This window comes from Gopherus flavomarginatus, chromosome 2, assembly GCF_025201925.1.
Source record: "Gopherus flavomarginatus isolate rGopFla2 chromosome 2, rGopFla2.mat.asm, whole genome shotgun sequence".
Taxonomy (NCBI): domain Eukaryota; kingdom Metazoa; phylum Chordata; order Testudines; family Testudinidae; genus Gopherus; species Gopherus flavomarginatus.
In genome coordinates, this window is record NC_066618.1 from 150730303 (window position 1) to 150747591 (window position 17289).

Below are 17289 nucleotides of genomic sequence, written 5' to 3' on the forward strand. Positions count from 1 at the left end.
AGGGGAAGGGTGATGAGACAGAACCTTTAAGTTTGAGTCCCTGGCCAGTGCACCCAGGGCCAGCCTTATGGGTGGGTGACTGGGAAGACCACCCAGGGCGTCATGATCAGATGGGCACCATGCTCAAGAGGCAAAGAGCAGGGCGGGCCTGGGGTGAGAGGTCACAGAAGGGAGCTTGGGGCAATGGAGGGAGGAAGAGGCAGAGGGGCTGGTGCCCAGGGAAGCAGCGTGGTCCAGGGTTGATGCGGGGATTGGTGGGAGGCATTGGAGGACGGGGTCATGGTGGGGAGGCAACAGGGAGGCAGCGGGGTCTAGGGGTGCCAAAATACAAGTTAACCCAGGCGCCATTTTCCCTAGTGTCGGCCCTGAGTGTACCAGCGGCCTGGGCTCATTGGTATCGTCTGCTAGCTATAGTAGGTGGTGACACTTTGGGAAGTGACCTGGTGAACTCTATGCAGAACCTAATGGAGCTGAAGGAAATGGCTGCCGCTGACTGGCCCCTCTGCAGAGAGGCAAGGGAATGAGTGGGTCTGGGAGGCTGAGCTCCAAAGTCACTCCTGAGAGAGCCCTCCAAGCAGGGTTGAGACGGGGGGTGGGTCTGCGTGGAAGGCTGTCCCACACTGCACCTGTTCTGTGTATAAATAAAGGATCTGGGTGTCCAGTGCCGTACATGCAGCAGTATTTGCCAGCCATAAAACCTGGAGACCCTCACACCTGCTCCAGTCAGGATCACAGGCAGGGGAAGAAGTGAGCCTCTATACTAGATGATAGCTGGGGTGCTGGTGGCACAAGTCCTATTTGGAACTGGGTCTAAGGACTCGTACACATAGAGAGTGCAATGTGTCCGTTATAGCCATGAACATCCTGGCTGGCAACAGGCGGGTGTTGAGTCCAGAGGCAGTGTTGCCTAGGGGATAGAGTGCTGGGCTGGGACTCAGGAAACCTGTTCTGGGCTCTGCCACTAGACTGCTGGGTGACTTCGGGGAATTCACTTGAGCTCTGCGCCTCAGTTTCCCCATCTGTGAAATGGGAGTAATGAAGCACTTTGAGATCTACCAATGAAAAGTGATGCTCAGCCTCGCCTGGAGGGAGGATGACTTGCCCATTTCATTAAGGCACCCGGCTTGATAACCCAACCCTTGGCTTTTAGACGCTTTCCCAATGCTGCCCTGCCTTGCGTCTCCTGTTGCTAAGAAGGCTGTGGCTGAACAGCACCAGCAATATCCAGAGCCCTCATGCCCCTCAGGCTGCAGGCAGGTGGGCATGGTATGGAAATGGACTGGCTGTTTTATCTCTGTCTGCCAATGGAAGGGAAAGAGTAGCTTGTGCCAATTTTCTTAGCTCTGCCAGATGCCTTGGCTACATGAGTAGATGGAGATCCTCTGGGCAGCTCTGTGCTTTGACCGTTTAGGAAGCCCCAGAGGGTCATGTGGGGAGCTGGTCTCATACCCCGAGATGCCCCCATGTTCACTTACGTAAGCGGGGGAATGGTCCCGCTATTGTGGGGAACTTTCCTGTCTTCTGCACTACCCTGGTGAAGTGGGCTAGCGAAAGGATCTGAGTCCTCGCTCCCACTTCCTTTACCCAGAGGCGTCCCTGCCCTTGAGGACTCCCCTTCCACTCTCCTGTCTGGCAGAGTCCTCGTAACCCCAACAAGGCTGGGCCCAGGATTCCTGGGGGACTCGACCCCCAACACTGCTGTGGTCACCTAGGACAAGGGCTAGGGTGTGCCCACTCTGGGGTGCTCTCTCTGCACTGGGCACCTCCCTGAGCCACTGATAATTTCATACAATTTAAAGCAAATACAAGTTGTTTAATTAACAATGAATTTTAAAAAAGAATAAGGAAAAATGGGAAAGGTTAAAGGAAAACACATCACCCGGCTCTGTGGCAGGGAACATCACAAACAGTGTCTTTGGACATCAGGGCACTTCACAGTCTGTTCCTTGTAGGTCCCAGGTCTCCTTCTCAGGCCCTGGCAGTGCTGCAGGGACGCTGCGGGTTGGACATTTGCAATGGTGGTGGCCACATACCTCTGGGCTTTGGGTGGTGGGACCCTTCTTCCCAGTGTCAGTCCCATCGGGTTAAGATTCCCCTCCCAGCCTGGCCTGCAAGGACCCTTGGCTAGGGGTGTCTTTTTGCACTGGGCCTTTGCCCAAGGTCCCCCTTTGGCTGGCCCCACTTGCTCATCACACCTGGCTTTATGGCTGCAGCTCTGCTCCCAGCACAGGGTCTGCTCTCCCTGGGCTGCGTCTCTGGCTCTGTGGCTGCTTTTCTGGCCCCTCTGGATCTGGCACAGCTCTGCTCCTCAGCTCAGCTTGGGCACCTGCTTTCCCCTTAGCTCAGCCCCACTCTGTCTGACCCAGGCAATTCCAGCTCACATGGAGGACGGGACCACCACCCGTCTCCTGACTCCCTGATTAGCCTGCCCACCCTGTCAATCAGGCTCAGAGGCTGAGGCTGACCTGGAGCATTAGCCTCTCCCCAGTCTTTTAGTGCTGGGAGCTATCCAACCAAAACACCCCCACTGAATGTTAGTAAGGGGGCAACAGTCCCCTTACACTTAGTTCACTCAGGCAGCGTGACGTCTGGTCAGCGCTCTCGCTCAGCTTGTCAGTAGGGCCGGGAGGGGGCTAGCAAGGAGGCGTGGGTCCCAGGGCTACGGCTACTCTGCAAAATAAAAGACCCAGGGCCGTGAGTCTCTGAGTCCGGCTCTACAGACTCAGGCTTGCATGACAGGGCTAAAAATACCAGTGTAACCATTTCTGCTCGGGCTAGAGCTCGGGCCCTAATACTGGGCTTCCCTCCGCCCCTCGGCCCCGGGCCCCAGGTTTCAGAGCCCAAACTCCAGCCCGAGCGGGAAAGTTTACCCTGCTATGTTTAGCCCCGTCGCGTGAGTCTGCAGGCCCGGCCTCTGGAACTTGCTGCTGCAGGACCGTACCCCAGGACACTGGTGACACCCAGGTTTCCATTCCCACTTCTGCGCTTTCCGGCCTGCCCTATATTTTGTCCCTGCTTCTTTCCTGGAATACCTCTACTGTGAGCTGAATATTTTGCACTCCCAAGGTTACCCTAGGGGAAACCACCCCGCCTAGGTTACAGTACAAATTGCTGGGGGATAGCTGAAGAGACATATGTCCAGATCCTTCACAGAGGGCTCTCTGGGCTTTGTGGGAGACCCGAGGAATGGATCAGAGAGCTGGAAGCTGTGTGCTGTAACTTTAGCGCCCTCGTGACCAAGATGGAATCTGCTCTGCAGGCAGGTCTGGCCAAGAGAAGGCAGGTGCAGGAATGCGGCAGGAGAAATCCCTTCCACCCAGGGGCACTTGTTCCAAACTCCCCAGAGTGAACACACACACCCACAGGAAAAGTACAATGGATATAACTGTGAAAGTAGAATGAATTATATTGTAAAAATAAGAATGGATTAAAGAAATGTTGTATGTACCTTTGAGCAGAAATAAGAAATATTGAAATACAGGTGCCAGGAAAAGAAATATTAGGCATAAACAATGATGCTAATGGCAAAACATTAACAGAAGATCGGTAATAGTTAGTAAGGAAATAAGATATGCATGTCTAGGCCAGGTAAACTTATCAGATTCTGCTTCCTTTGTTATCTTGTTAAGTTTTCGCCCTTTTATCTGTCTAAATAAGATAGTTTGTGTCTTGCATGCTGCTCACATTATCTGGGTGTTATTAGCAGAGCGCTGTGCTAATAAAGCAGAGTGGTCTGACAAACTGTGAGCCCTGAGTCTAACTTTGACATAATAAAGGGAGATATTTATTGACAGAGAGATGAGAGCAGAAATACAACAAGGGGAAATATAGGGGGAGCCAGGGCCAGCTTTAGCCATTTCACCACCCCAAGAACGGCAGCATGCTGCAGGGTGCACTCTGCTGCTCGCCGGTCCCACGGCTCCGGTGGATCTCCCGCAGGCGTTCCTGCGGAGGGTCTGCTGGTCCCGCGGCTCCGGTGGACCTCCCGCAGGCGTTCCTGCGGATGCTCCACCAGAGCCGCAGGACCAGCGGACCCTCCGCAGGAACGCCTGCGGGAGATCCACCGGAGCCGCCTGCCGCCCTCCCGGCAACCAGCAGAGCGCCCCCCGCAGCATGCTTCCCCAAGCGCGCTTGGCGCGCTGTGGCCTGGAGCCGGCCCTGGGGGGAGAAGTAAAACAGGGTTGCCTCCAAACCAAGGCCCCACGGGCCCAGTGGTAGCACAGTCTGGAAGGGCAGACACGGAGAAATGTGTCTGCACACAGAGTTCAGGAGGCCTGAGCAAAGTTCCAGTCCAGTGGGGAGTCTTGGATGCTCCTGGTCGTCTTTGGTGCCAGTGACCTCTCCCCAGCAAAACCCTCTGGTGCCCTCTTCTGCCGCTCTCTGCAAAGCCACACAGAGCGACCACCTCCCCACTTAACTAGCTACAGCCTCCCTCCTTGTTCCCAATGCAGAGTCACAAGCCCCAGTACTCACAGCCCCATGCAGCTCTGGGCAGCCGTGATACTGGGTCCAGCTCCGGCCTGTCCTTCTCGGGCGATTCCCCCCGGCACAGTGCTGCTCCAGGCTCCTGTCCTGGAGTGTCCTCGATTGGGCCTGTCCTGCTCAGGCCTCAGGCAGGTTCTCCCTGCTTCACTTTTTCAGAGCCTGCTGCTGCCTCTCTCTCACCCTGGAGCTCCAGGCGCTGCCTCCTGGAGTTTCCCTCCTTTTTTCTTACTTTCCCCCTTCTCCCTGGGAAAAAGATTTAAAGGGGCCATGCTCGCTAAACCCCAAAGGGGTTACAGTGCGAACTACAGTCCGGCAGCTAGAAACGTGTCTCTGAGGTGATTTCACCTCTCTGGGGTTCAGCAATGTATGGCACAGCCTCTTCTCTCCTTCCAGCTTTGCTCATTTCTTGCTTTTCTTACCCTAAAGATGCTGAGAGACAGGTGTTAGAAATATCCCCTTGGGGTCACTACTCCACAGAAGGGGCCAAAGAGAGACAGAGAGGAGTAGCCTGTAGAGAAATAGGAATGTTTGAGACAGGAACTGTATTTTTGTGTGTGTGTGTGTGTGTGTGTGTATGTGTGTGTGTGTATCCAAAGAGAGGACAATCTAAATATTACACAAGAGACAACAGGTGGAGACAGACAGACTGACAGGGAGTCCAAGGAAACAATGAGACAAAGTTGGGCAGGATGACGGGCGTTGGTCTCAGCACCTAGCACAATAGAGCCCAGGTCCCTGGCTGGGGCTTCCTAGTGCTGCTGCAAAACCAACCGATAATAATAATTCCTGGTCCTGCTCTACCCCGGCAGCCATGGGGTGGAGCACGCTCTGTGCGGATAGAATCTTTGAAAAATTTAGCCACCAAACTCTAACAAGTCTCTAGTGAGCATGTGCGAATTGAGATTTTTATTCAGAGGCTCATTACCTGGCCAGATTTGGGTGGCCTTTCCACCCATCTGTCCCAGTTTGCCTCCAGCTTTTGCTGATTGTCATGAACAATTTGGGTGTGATCTGGGTGTAACAGGTTAGGTCACAGAAAACCGCTTGGGACTGCCACCTAATGTACTGAGACTACCTCTAAGCCCATTTTCCCTGCCAGCTTGGGACTTCAGTAACCTGTCTGGTTGTGCCAGACATGTTAGCCTGCACCAGCGGAGCTAAGGACTTTCCTGGGTGAAAGGGCAAGTTCCCTGTTGTTTGAGTATGCTACCCTTGGAGTACAGTGGGCATTGATTTAAAGAGGACAGCATAGCAGACCCCATGTGGAATGGGCTGGGCTGACTCCAGGAGGCTGGAGAACAGGAAAACCCAGGTTTGAGGCATGACTGAGAAGCAGAACCGTGAGAATGCTGAGAAAGAAAAATCCCTGGTAGGGCAACTGGTGCTTGTGTTTGAAGAGGATGGGTGTGGTCCCTACTGGTTTGTTTTGGCCTGGAGGTAGCAGACAGGACTTCACAAACAGCACTGGCAATTTGCTGAGACCTGGTTCAGGTCCTGAGGAAGGAATGTGGAGTGTCTAGAGATGACAGAGTTTTATAAGAAAACTTCTATCAGTATTTACACAACAGAATGATACAAAATGGGGGGGCACTCCCATGGATCCGAGCCACTGGGATCTAAGAGGCATTGGCGTGAGTGAAACTTCCCCGGGGGGAGGCTAGCTCCCTGTCCTGCCTCTTCTGTCCTCTGCCCCGCCTCTTCTACCCCAGGCCCCACCCCTACTCCACCCCAGGCCCCACCCCTGCTCCCACTCAGCCCCCTCCCCGCTCAGCCCCCCTGCTACCACATGCCATGTCCCTCCTTTCCTCCACCCCCTTCCCCACAACGCCCCCACTGCCCGCAGGGATCCAGTGGGCGGGGGAGCCTCGTGAGGGAGGAGGGTGGAGGAGAGGAGAACACAGTGTGTGTGGGGACTTCCAGAGAGTGGGGGTGTAGTGGTGGAGAGGAGGGACTCAGCCAGGCAGCAGCGGGCGGTGGAGACCTCGGTGAAGGGAGCAGAGCAGGGATGGGAAGCCCAGGTGTCTGGCGGCAGGTCAGCAGCAGCTGCGCCAGGGGAGGCTTAGCCTCCTCTGGCCTATTTTACCTGCCACCTATGCTAAGAAGGGAGAGAAATCTCATCTTTCTTTGTTCTTTTCCCCAGTGACCCAGTAACCCCGTCTCTGTAGGATTGGCCTCCATAGTCATGGTATGGACCTATGTTAGTTGCAATCACATCATGGTTATAAAGGACAAGTGGGCTGATTATCCAAGGATCACAGTCGAGCCCAGAGCACAATGCAGCGATACACAGGGTGATGGGCAGTAGAAAACTGTTATGGGTATATCCTGAAGGGACATGACCTCTCCTGGCAGGGGTCCCAGCCCTTCCTTGTCCATTTTGACAAGGACCTCGTCTGGTGCCTGCTCTTAAAGGGACTGCTCTCCCATCTCTAGCACCGAGGGGTCCTGGGCCTTGAGGGTGCGATGGGACAGAATTGCAAATGCCACCTTGGTTTTAAAGGCTGGGGGGGGGAGCAGAAAAGCTCCAGCCTTTGATAGCTGAGCTCTGAAGAAGTGGTATCGTTAATAACCAATGCCCATCTGTATTTCACAGCTGCAGAACGCTGCTTAAGACTCAAGCCATGAGGACACCCAGGCATCTAGCTGGCTTCCACCGAGCACCCATCAGCAGCCAGGCACGGTGAGGGGCCTGGCACAGAGAAAGGATAACGCCCCAGGGTGCCCCATGTTGATAAAGACATGGAGGATTTGTTCAGCAAGTTCGGTGCACCTCTTTGAGAGGTCTGATTTCTACCTGTAGCAGGGGTAGACAACCTATGGCACACGTGCCAAAGGCAGCACGCGAGCTGATTTTCAGTGGCACTCACAGTGCCCAGGTCCTGGCCATCAGTCCAGGGGGGTCTGCATTTTAATTTAATTTTAAATGAAGCTTCTTAAACATTTCAAAAACCTTATTTATGTTACATACAACAATAATTTAGTTATATATTATAGGCTTATGGAAAGAGACCTTCTAAAAATGTTCAAATGTATTACTGGCACGCGAAACCTTAAATCAGAGTGAATAAATGAAGACTTGGCACACCACTTTTGAAAGGTTGCTGACCCCTGACCTATAGACTTACAGCTCAGGGATAATCTATGGCTCCAACAAGGTTCATTATTTTTGCTACTGAGCTAATGACATGCAGGTAAACCCTAAGGCCAGGGGCTAAATTCACCCCTTGCTCCTGATTCACCCTAGCACAAATGCGTTTGGTGTGATCTAAATTTGCTCACCCAGGATTCACTCTGGGGGAGGATTCTAATTCCTGTGAAGGTCCAGGAAGGATCCTGCCTGGGGACTGGGCCATTGCAAAAGGGGAGCGGGGGTCTCCTGATTTTAAACTGACGCATGGCCCAGGAACCTGGCCTGAGCAGCAACAGCAGGCCCTGGGTGTTACTCCCCTCCCGGTACCTGGCAGGGACTGCTTACAGGGTAGGAGCCCAGAGAGAAGGCGCTGAAGCGTCACAGCACAATCTGAATTCACCATCCTGGAGGGGTCACTTTTAGCATCCTGGAAGTTTAACCCTTAATAATCCTGGTTGAAATCTTCTCCCCCTTGCTTTTCTTCCCACTCTCCAGTCCACACAAGGCTTCGCCCACTGTCGCATTCACTTGGTCACATGGCTGGATGTTTTCACAATCCATGACACAGAGCAGAAGGTCATCCGCTTGCACCGCAACACCCTCCTCAGAGACCTCCAACACCATCCCAGGTGAGCTGCAGGCCCTGCCTAGCTGTCAGTGGCATTGTCCTTTCTCCTTGGTGCCACTTGATCAAGGGACGAAAGGAGCGGCTCAGGGCTGGGTTGTCCTCTCCACCATGGTGGATGGAGGTGGACATGAATCCTGGAGATTGTGAGTGGATGGGCTCGGAGAAGGGGAGACTCTGTATCTGTGGCATCATATCCCCTTTCCCTTGATAGTCCTCCGCTGTTCTGTGGCATGCCGGCGGCTATCTGCTTCATAGACCATGTTCTCCCCCTGACCCTGCTGTATTTCAACCCTGACGATTAATTCTCCAGTTGTCCTTTTGAGCTCTGCTGGGTAAGAGATGTCCATTCTATTCCCAGTGTCTGTAGCCCAGGGGTGGGTAAACTTTTTGGTCTGAGGGCCACATTGGGGAATAGAAATTGTACGGCAGGCCATGAATGCTCACAAAATTGGGGCTGGGGTGCAGGCTCTGGGGTGAGGCTGGGGATGAGGAGTTTGGGGTGTAGGAGGGTACTCTGGGCTGGGACTGAGGGCTTCAGAGGGCCAGAGGGGGATCAGGGCTGGGGCAGGGGTGCGGGAAGGGTTGCAGGTTCCGGCTGGGGGTGTGGGTTCTGGTGTGGGGCTGGGGATGAGAGGTTTGGGGTGCAGGAGGGTGCTCCAGGCTGGGATCGAGGGGTTTGGAGAGCAGGAGGGGGATCAGGGCTGGGGCAGGGGTTTGGCGTGTGGGGAGAGGCTCAGGGGTGCAGGCTCCAAGTGGCGCTAATCCTCAAGTGGCTCCCGGAAGCAGTGGCATGTCCCTTCTCCAGCTCCTACATGGAGGTGCAGCCAGGCAGCTCTGCACACTGCCCCATCCACAGACACCGCCCCTGCAGCTCCCATTGGAGTGCCGTAGGGGGGTCATTGGACTGCATAGGAGCCAGAGCAGGGCCATGCCACGGCTTCCATGAGCCGCATGGTGTGGCCCCCGACCCTGCACCCTAGAGCGGGGCCGAGCCATGTGGTGCAGCCCCAGATCCAGCGCCCATCTGGAGCGCTGGAGCAGGGCAAGTCCCAGACCTCGCTCCCCAGTGGGAGCTCACGGGCCAGCTTAAAGTGGCTTACAGGCTGAATCCAGCCCATGGGCTGTAGTTTGCCCACCTCTGCTGTAGCCTCTTAGTCTGAGGCCTTACTCATAATAAGGGTGGTGAAGGGCAGAGAATTATTAACACCAATTAGTAGAAAAGGTCTAGAATTCAGGCTCTCCTGATTCCCAGCCTTGTGCATGTTCTTCTAGGCCAAGGATTACCTTGTGGGAGCAGGTGTGTGACCATAGACTCATAGACTCTAGGACTGGAAGGGACCTCGAGAGATCATCGAGTCCAGTCCCCTGCCATCATGGCAGGACCAAATACTGTCTAGACCATCCCTAATAGACATTTATCTAACCTACTCTTAAATATCTCCAGAGATGGAGATTCCACAACTTCCCTAGGCAATCTATTCCAGTGTTTAACTACCCTGACAGTTAGGAACTTTTTCCTAATGTCCAACCTAAATCTCCCTTGCTGCAGTTTAAGCCCATCTCTTTTGTCTTGTCCCATTTGGAGGTTTTGCCCGCTGTAGCAGGAAACTAGGGGGCATTCTCGGTGCAAATGGAACACTGGGCAATTTTAGCCCCTAGCAAGTTCCAATAAGCTCAGCAATACTTTCAAATGGTGACTGATGCCTTACGACTCAGCCAAATCTGAACAGATTCTCACACGAGTATGAAAAGACACCTCCCAGAGCTGGGGGCTACCCCTCGGCCTGATTTCAGAGTCCTGCTGCAGACCATAGAAGTGCTAGAGCTATTATAACAAATAAGTCAGAAATATATTTATAGTGGGAAGTGTTAGGCAACTGATGTACAAGGGTCATGAGTAGCAGTTGTAAATATATAAAATATGGCAGCCCCAGGATTGGGGTCCCACAGTGCCGGGAGCTGTGCAAACAGAGAAAGGATAATCCTACCACTCCTGCTATAAATAGTGTCCTAGCAGTCATGTGGCTTCACAAATCTGGGCAGAAAGGGGCCAGTTTTTCTCACAGACTCTTAGGGTATGGCTACACTTAGAGTTGTACAGCGCTGGGAGTTACAGCTGTGTAGGGAAAGAGCTGCAGTGTGGCCACACTGACAGCTACTAGCACTGCAGTGTGGCCACATTTGCAGCATTTGCAGCGCTGTTGGGAGTGGTGCATTGTGGGCAGCTATCCCAGCGTTCAAGTGGCTGCAACGTGCTTTTCAAAAGAGGGGGGTGGGGTGGAGTGTGACAGGGAGTGTGGGAGAGACAGAGAGAGTGGATTTTTGGAGCTGACACTGTTCTCAGCTCCCTGCCTTGCAAGTTCTAAGGACTGGAAGACACACAGCACCTACCTTCAATCATTTTAAAAGTTTTGACCCCTTCCCCCACCCCTCTCTTATTCACTAAATGCAAATTATGCACTCCTAAATAGCCTCCAGACCACATAAGCAGCTGCTCAACACGGACTTCCCTCTCCCCCTCTGCTGTATGAGCGTGCGTTTCTCTCTTCAAGCAAACAGCTGTGAACATTCCAAAGCAATTCCCCTGCCTGCCTCCGCTCACTCAGCAAACAGGAGCTGTGTTTGTTTTTTAAATAAGCAGTTCGGGAGAGCTCAGAGTTCCGCCATTCTTCTGGTTTGTTGTGAGCAGGCATTCTGGGATACCTCCTAATACCCTGGAGGCCAATAACAGCGCTTTTGGTGGCCACACTTGATGAGCAGCGTTGCATCACCAGCACTGCAATCGTTACACCCCAAGCAGACCAGGTGTACAGCCAGCGCTGCAGCCAGGGAGTTGCAGCGCTGGATGTGCCTTGCAGGTGTGGACAGTTACTAAGTTGCAGCGCTGTAAACCCACCACCAGCGCTGCAACTCTGCAGTGTAGCCAAGCCCTTAGACAGTAAGGCCAGATGGGACCATCACGATCATCTAGTCTGACCCCTGCACATTGTCATCCGTGTTCTCGTTGCTTCCCTGTCCTGTTTTCATTCCCCAGAGAGGGTCAGTGTGGTGCCTACTCAGTTCTTGGATTGCAGCAAATATCCTATCATCATGGGTGTCTATGACTGGAAGTGCTGTCTATCCTCCAGCTCAGTGACTCAGTCTGTGCTGTACCTGGAGACAGGGCCGGCTCCAGGCACCAGCGCAGCAAGCAGGTACTTGGGGCGGCCAATGGAAAGGGGCAGCACGTCCAGTTCTTCAGCGGCAATTCGGCAGCGGGTCCCTCTCAGAGGGAAGGACCTGCTGCTGAATTGCCGCCGAAGAATGAAGTGGCGGCGGTAGAGCTGCCGCTGAATTGCTGCCGATCAAGGCTCTTTTTTTGGTTTGGGGGGTTTTTTCGCCTGGAGCTGGCCCTGCCTGGAGATGAGCGCTCCTGAGATCAGGGTTTTAGCAACTCCCTCTTATTTCATCCCACAGCTAGGTGGTGTTTTGCAATGTTAATTCAAAAAAAGTTCGTAAAGTTCCAAAGTGAAAGTAATCGGAGACTCTGCCCTGAACACACATCTCTCTGAGTTCTAACTGGAGGTAGGCTGGGTCCTGTGCAAGGCTTGTGATGCCTTCCATTTCAGAGAAGAGTCAGGACTTGGCTGCGATGAATCAAAGGGGATTTGCTATTGAGGCTGCTGGATCCAGACAGACCCTGGGGTTCTCTCAGGCTCTCTGCCTCCCAGCCTGTGCTGCCCCATGGTGCCACACGGGACCCCCCTAAGCTACTCTCCACAGGATCAAAGCAGAGGAAAGAATGTTCATATCTCCCCTATGACAGCGTCTCCTTCTCTGCTTCCCACAGGACAGGCTCATCATGGACATGTATGAACACCTTGAGGAATCGAAGCACTGCACGTTCAACAACACTCTCACAGGCAGCACCCACTGCTTTGAGTCGGCCACCTACCTGAGGTGGTTCTGCGGCACCTCCCAGAAGAGTGACGAGCCCCTCAGCACCACCAGCTGCACAGGGGAGTCAGAGATCATTGAGTTTTACTTAAAAAGATTTTGGGCTAGATTGTGCCTTTAAGGCACCCATAGGGAGCGGAGCCAAGCAGTCCCATCCCAGTGGGAGCTCCAGCAGCAATCGGACTCTGAAAGTTAGGTTTGTTAGTCATGTGTTAAAGACACACATTTTTTCCATCCCTGCAAATGGGCACCTGTTTCTGTGTAAAACACACTGGCTGAGTGAGCTGTGCCCCCTTCTAATAGCTAATCTACACAGATGATAAAAGCTCACTACTAGTGCCAGCTGTTGGAGTTGCTCCTTTGGTTCGATGGCGGAAACTTATGCCCTTGATGCTGGTTCAATTCCTGGCTCATGGTGGGGTCATTATTTACATATATGGAATACACTGTTATATATTGATACAGACAGACACTAGACGATGAGGGGAAAGAATGAATGAAATTTACTGGAGATTTGGCAATGATAGAATTGACCAGCCCTCATTGAAGTATAAATAATTCTAGCAATAAACTGACGCCCAACTCCATATCCACATTTGGATCCTGTAGCCCCTCACGGCTCTGGTTCTGCTATTTTGCTTATCCTCTGTACTGTGGTGTGAGATGAAATACCCTGGCCCAAATCCTCCCCTGGCACAGGCCAAACAGGCTCTGGGCTAGAGCCGACTGAAAGTTTTCCATCTGAAACTTTTTTCAGTGAAAAATGCACATTTGACGATACCAACATTTTTAGCGAACACACGTCAGTGTCATTGAATTCTTTCAGCCCAAACCAGCTTTTGCAAAGAATTCCCCCCAAATGTTTTGATTTTTCCCTTCTTCAACATAAGGTTTCAGTCTGAAATTTCCTTCCATTTTATTAAAGAACTATGCAAAAAAAGATGGAAAAGGCTCAACAACTAAAGAAAATACTTTGTTTAAGGTTGATTCTGTTTGACCCGGAACAATTTTTTTTAATTTTTTCAATTTGCTAAAAATTTTGACCCCCAATTCCCCACACCCTCCCCGAATTGCCAGTGAATGGAAAAATCCATCTACTCTGGTTCAGCTTCTCTGACGGCTGGGCCCTGAACAATGGGAGGGAACTTCCAATCCAGCAGTCTACAGAAGAAGTGCAACCCTCTGGCTTGACCTCTATGGCTGGGTAAGGAGCATTGCTAAGTGGCTTCCAGTGCTTTGGGGACTGACAAAACATTCCAAAGTCAAGGGCTTCCCAGAAAGGACTGGCTGAGAGTGCGTTCCCCTCTGTTAAATGTATTTGCTTGTTTATACATTGCATCTAGGCCTGTCCTGCCTCTGCATTATAACTGGAAAAGCTACATACCAGAAGCTGGTTAATGAGATCCAGTTCCCCTTATCTTTTTCCGAGAACTCACAGATTTTCAGGCCAGAAGACAACTTTATGATCAGCTAGTCTGATCTCCTGCAGAGCATCCCACCTACTCAGCAGGTGAAAACATAAGAACAGCCAGACTGGGTCAGACCAATGGTCTGTCTAGCTCAGTATCCTGTCTCCCTATAGTGGCCAATGCCAGGTGCTTGAGAGGGAATGAACAGAACAGAACAGATAATCATTAAGTGATCCATCTCCTGTCACCCATTCCCAACTTCTGGCAGTCAGAGGCCTAGGAACACCCAGAGCATGGGGTAGCATCCCTGCCCATCCTGGCTAATAGCCATTGATGGACCTATCCTCCATGATGGACCTATCTTCATGTCTAATTCTTTTTTGAATCCAGTTATACTTTTGACCTTAACAACATCCTCTGGCAACGAGTTCCACATGTTGACTGTGCATTGTGTGACGAAGAACTTCCTTTTGTTTGTTTTAAACCTGCTGCCTATTAATTTCATTGGTGACCCCTGGTTCTGGAGGTTTGTGAAGGAGTAAATAACACTTCCCTATTCATTTTCTCCACACCAGTCATGATTTTATAGACCTCTATCATATGCTCCCTTAGTTGTCTCTTTTCCAAGCTGAATAGTCTCTTCTCACATGGAAGCTGTTCCAAACCCTTAATCCTACACCAAGCCCAAAGTAACCTCCTGTAGAAATGTGCATAGTACATTACTTTTTCCCTTCTTGTAAGAGAATTGCCAAAGGTGTCATGACCCTGCTGCCTAGAGAAATATTTTAACTGAAACTTTTTGGAGGCAAAAAAAAAAAAAGCAGATTTGGTTGATACAAACACATTTCATGAATTCACACCAGTTTTACTGAATTAGGTTTTGGTTGTGTGTGACATTCTGTATCTTGGAGGAGCATATTGTAACCCCCATGTTCTTCACTTTCATATAATCGTGATCTCACATATAAAGCATGCCTTGTAAGGTATCAGGGGAAAGGTTATGATCTGCTGAAAGTCATTTTTCTATCCAGATATGTGTATCTTTAATGCATATGAAGTTATGAGAATTGTGTAGTATGATGGTCACTAAAACATGCTGTAAGTTGGGGAATCAGCCAGATATTAGCTCCCCAAAGGCAACAGCAAGGAAAGTAACCAACGCCCGGGCGGGCTGTGAAACAAACCATCAACAGCCATTGTCCAGCAAGGGAGATACAATGCAATGACACCCCTGCATGAGGCCAAACCTGGGGAATTGCTCAACCTTGCATGGGAGAGACTCACCAATGCCCCCAAGACATGCCTGGACTTATGCTCCCCAAGCACATGGACTGAGAGTATAAAACAGACCTAGTGGATACATACTGGGCCCTTCTCCTGCCCCCACCTATGCTGCAAGCAACCAAGACACTGAGAAGAAGACAAGACTCCAACACAGGATATTGGCCCAGGTTTAAGGAACAAACCTGCAAATTAAGGACTGCAGTATCCAATGGGGTGAAAAAAACTGTTTAATCTAGTTACTGCCCAGTCTAATAGGGTTGGGAGTTTAGACTGCATGCTTATATTTTATTTTATTTTTGTAACTAGTCTGACTTGTTATGCTTTGACTTATAATCACTTAAAACACTGCTCTACAGCCAAAATGCTTCTGAAATAAATGTAGTCCAGCTTTACTAATTCTGGGTCACTGAGAACAAAAATGAGCTTAAAATTGTTGATTGGCTCTAGTTTTCAAGATATGCTATTGGGTTAGTATATACGACCCTTGACTTGGGAATGGCGGAGGATAAGTGAGTTATAAAGGGAAGGGATCTCAATTTAAACCAGAAATGACTAAAATACATCTTTGACTGGTTCTATGAATAAATCTATGACTGGGTTTGGACAGTACTTGCTTTTTAGGCAAAACAATGAATGATGCAATCTGAAGCTGGTATTGCATCATACATGATATGAATTGCATCGTGTTATTCCTAGAAGTCATGGATGATGCGATCATAACGAAGCTTACATCACTCTGCTGAATAAATTGCCCTATATCAGCTCTAGAAATCATACAGTGTCGTGCTCTCTTATTTGTCAGTATTTGATTTTGCAAAGGGACACATTTCTGTTTAGCCAAAGTGAGCAGAGATGCCTCGTACTTGTGTGAACAGTGCAGATAACTTCTGCTATGTTTGTGGTGAAGTGACTTTTGCATCACAAAAGCGCAGTATAACCACTATGGTTAAGAAAGCCTATCACCTTTCTTTTGGCTGCAAAATTGGAGATCAGGACAAGAGGTGGGCCCCACACATATGCTGCAACACTTGTGCAACAAATCTTCGCCAGTGGTTGAACAGGAAAAGGAAATCTATGCTTTTTGCAGTGCCAATGATTTGGAGAGAGCCAACAGATCATACCAGAAATTACTGTTACTTCTGCATGGTGCCTCCAGTTGGGAAAGGTGAAAAAGTAAAAGAAGAAAAAGTGGACTGTGCATTATCCAAACATTCCATCAGCTATACGCCCAGTACCCCACGGAGAAGGACTACCGGTTCCTGATGCACCAGAATCATTCTCACTTGAGTCAGACGAGGAAGAGGAAGAGGATGAAACTTCTGGTCCTGAACCATCAATGTCACAGGACCCACATTTTCTCCCATCTTCCTCCTCTGAACCACACCTCATAACACAAGGTGAACTGACTGACATTGTCAGGGATTTGGAACTACCCAAGAGTAAGGTAGAGCTGTTGGGCTCCAGACTACAGCAGTGGAATCTCCTGGCAGGCTATCAGGGCAAATGGAGCCCATCAATGCTTGCGGACTATTGCTGGACAGTGACAAGAGATGCTCCATTTAATAAAGACAAGAGACAAGCCAAGAAGCGCCGAGTAGACACGGAATAGGACTAAACTATGTACATAATAGTTTTTTGCCTTTTGTTTCATAATACATTTTATTTATATAACCCTTTTGCTGATTTTTAAAGTGTTACATAAACAGGACAAGTGAAATATTATCATGTAAAGCAACCATAAACACATGAAAAGACCTAGGTTTACAATTTATGATTAAAACTCTACTATCTACACAATATACATAGACATAAAATATAAAAACTTAAATATCTTAGAAACATTAGCCAATCAGTTGTTTTAATTGTCATATTTGAATTCAGCACATCAAAATATATAATAAATATCACATTTTATCTCTGAAGCAGACGACTTCTCAAAAATTGTAGACTAGTGAAATCTATCTTTATAGTTAATACATTTGTGTGTTTATTCTACCTGAAGCAGTGCATTTGGTTTGCAGTGTGTCACAGGCTCCCCTTGGGATAACAAGCCTGGTACAGATCAATTTCTTTGTTAAATTGACAAACTCATATAAGCTTGCAGTGTCCAGTGGGCATAACTGGGCACTGCAAGACAGAGGTTCCTAGGGTTGTGTCTGGGACCAGATATATTGGCTAGTGCCATTCGCTTGCAAGCAGCTGGGAGCAGCTTACATGCCAGACGCAGTGCGGGTTCTCACAACAGTGCAGGGTAAGGCTGGCTCCCAGAGTCAAGGATTGGGGTAACCTAGCAGATCACCAGTCCAGACAACACCACAGGGAAAGTCAGAGGCAGTGAGGGGGAAAAAAACATGAAAAAATCCCCCCCCAAATTGAAATGTTTTGTTTTTTCAGTTTGAAATGAATTTTTGTTTCAA